Source organism: Solanum tuberosum, unplaced genomic scaffold, assembly GCF_000226075.1.
Source record: "Solanum tuberosum cultivar DM 1-3 516 R44 unplaced genomic scaffold, SolTub_3.0 scf00382, whole genome shotgun sequence".
In the NCBI taxonomy this organism is placed as follows: Eukaryota; Viridiplantae; Streptophyta; class Magnoliopsida; order Solanales; family Solanaceae; genus Solanum; species Solanum tuberosum.
The window spans coordinates 404,345-407,497 of NW_006239306.1; the positions used below are offsets into that span (position 1 = coordinate 404,345).

The 3,153-nt window shown below is 38.0% G+C and overlaps 1 pseudogene; it reads left to right on the forward strand.

Moving 5' to 3' along the window:
* The first annotated feature begins 1,638 nt into the window (after positions 1–1,638).
* The window catches only part of LOC102603006 (O-acyltransferase WSD1-like), a 20,506-nt pseudogene continuing 18,991 nt past the window's right edge, over positions 1,639–3,153 (forward strand).

The window sequence follows — 3,153 nt, forward strand, 5'->3', positions numbered from 1 at the left end:
TTCTTAGATTGTCACGCCCCAAGCCTACGCCTCGGACGTGGCTGGCACTCGAGAACCATTGCTGGCCCCATTCGAACCCTTGGCCTGGCTTACTTACTCAGCGGAAGACTTAGCTTAACAAGATAACCTCAAAACATAACTTTAAAGAGATATAAAACCTAGCCAAAACGTCAACTGAAGTCTTTAAACAACATCTGAATGATAATGTAAAGACAACTGAACTACTAACTGTCTATCTATCTATGAAGCCTCTAAAACAGAGAGGGATGTCGGGACAAGACCCCCGATCATCCTAACAATAAAAATACTGAAAGCAAAGTAAAAGAAGTTCTCCAAAATGCAATGAGGCTCACCAACAGACTCTAAGTGCTGAACCTGATCAACGAGGCGCTGGATGTTGATCCTGGTTACCTGCGTCTACATCATAATACGATGCAGGCCAACTGACATTAGTACATTGAATGTACGAGTATGCGAGTTGTAATGCTAAACATAACATAGGCTTGAAAAGATTCTGAAAGAAACACTTGCCTTGGCTCTTCTCAATTCATGAATAACTCAACTCATAATAAAGCAATGAAACATATGCAATATATGAAAATCTTTATAAAATAGTAAAAGAAACTTAGTTCGTTAAAGAAAATGCAATAACAAACTCAACTTTACTCATATAACAAAGTAATATAGTTTATGTGGGAGTTCTTTAACCGACAACCACCACTATGAGCCTAAGTGGTGATACAACGTCTTGCCCACGCTGCCAGAACTGTCCTATACTCTACCGTCATATGGAACGCTTAACTTAGTGGATCCACTAGCTTATGCTAAAAGCATCTTAAGGATTCATCTAAAAAGTATGATCCTTTACTATTCGTGATGGCTACATGGTTTATGGAGACGTGAGTTATCTGAACTCAAGCTCGTCCCCATATCGGTGCTCAATACTACTCCCAAAATATACTTTAGCTCATATATTTGTAAAAACAAAACTCTTTCTTTGGTTTGAGATAATTACTCAAAACTTAGCTTAAAAACTCTTTTGGAAATTTCAATTTCCTTTTTATTGGAAAACTAGCTCCAAAGGCTCTTTTGGAAATCAAAGTTTCCTCTTTACTTGAAAAAAAACTAGCACAAAGGCTCCGTTTGAAATCTCAGTTTCCTTTCTTGTTTAAATGTGAAAACATTTAATCTTTGGGAATACATAGTTCCGATATACTCTTTTGAAGAAATGACTTCAATCTTTACTCTTTACTCAACTCAAAACTTAAAGTCTTAAAACATTTGTAAAAGACTTTTGAAAACTTCATGAACTTTTCTTGACTTGACTCTTAACTTCTCTTGAATTGAATTATGGATTCAAGGATTGTTATTTGTGATAGGATGGATCTCATGATGTTTAGGAATGATTTTAGATAGCTCAACATGAGAAACGATCAAGAAATATTATTTATTATTTTAAACTAAAGTTTACACTTCTTTTAAATTCACGTCTAATCAAAATAAATCACACAAATTAAAATAAATAAAACACATAATAAGTTAGCTGAGATTCGTACTATTATTCTTCTATTTAACAAACCAAAAAAGTAACAAGATCAAAGTATAGTGTACACACATTACGTTCTCTTAGAAAAAAAAATGGAGTCACTCATGGCTGAAGGATTAAGAAGCAGATCATCAGGTCTAAAACCAATAGAAACAAAGAGGAAAGGGGGTATCGAAGAGTACGGTATGGTAACCGTGGAAGACGAGCCATTGAGTCCAATGGCTCGTCTTTTCCATGATAGGAGGTTCGATGTCCATGCCGTTGCGTTTATGGCTTGCAAAACTCGAATCTCACCACAGCCTATGAAGGAAAAGTTGGTGCATACTTTGCTTAAGCATCCCCGTTTCACTAGCTTGATGGTATGTTTTTTTTTATTGCATGTTCCGTTTATGTAAGATGTAATTGGTTCTTGGACGTGCATGACAGAGTCCGAATTTTCATCAAAACATAAAAAAGTACTTTGAGAGCATGTCACCGAAGAAGGATCTAGGAGCTTAATATTATATACACTTGTGAACGTAATAGGTGAAAATTTATAAATAACTAAAATTTTAGTGACTTTCAGGTATATTATCGTGTTAAAATTATTGGTTCAATTGAATCCATTGCTTGACATCTTTTCCTACTTATAAGTTTATCCTGAGGTGGAGCTAGGCGGGGTTCGTGTAACATCCGACAATTTGAAATAGCTAAGAAGAGGCTTGAAATTTGAAAATTTTCAATTTTTTTGGAAAGGATTTGAAAATCTGGAAAATTTTGGCTATGGAAAAGGTAAGTTTTTGGCCAACTTTGGGCAGTCATAACTTCCAGCTCAGGATGACTTAGGAGTAGTTCCAGTTATGGTTGTGAAGCTTGTGGAACGATCTTTCCAACTCCACCGAGTTTTCTCAATTCCGAGTTCGTATGAGCGAGTTATGCCCTTTAGAAGTTGGGCAGTTGGAAGGGAAATCTGTCCGGAAAATTAAGGGCATTTTGGTCTTTTCACAAATCTTTTCTTTTGAGGTTATATTGTTGTGTTAGGCTGATGGTGGATCATTTTTGTTCCATTTTAAAAGAGTAAAAGCTAGGGGTTGAGAGTGAAGGAGAGAAGAAGAGGAGAAGAAGAGGAGGAGGAGGAGATCAAGCAAGGAGTTTCTGACAAGATCATCGTGGACTTTCGTCGGGGGTGATCCCTATCAAGGTATGTGAGTTCTTTGTGTGCGTTGATACTTTCACCCACACACCAAGCTCATTTTATGATTTGAGGAAAGATTGGGTTTGTTGTTGAAGTTGTTAGTTGTTGTTGATGTTGTTAGTTGTGTTGTTGAAGTTGTTGTTGGTTGTGAGACATGATTGGGTTGTGTTTTGAGTTGTAATCCATGATATTTTGAGGGATATGATGATCCTTAGTGTTTGGGGTTAGATCCTTTGAAGTAAGGATGGTTTAAAGTTGAAGAAAAGAGGGAGAAAAGTCGAGTTTCTGGGCAAGGGGATTGGCGCGTCGCGCCTGTCATCGCGCCCCAAGAGGGGCTCTGAAGCCCAGCCCTTGGGGCGGCGCGCCACTCAGAGCGCCAACAGGCCCTCTCTGAAGTTTTTGGCCTGGCGCTCCGCGCCTCTCAGAGCGCCAA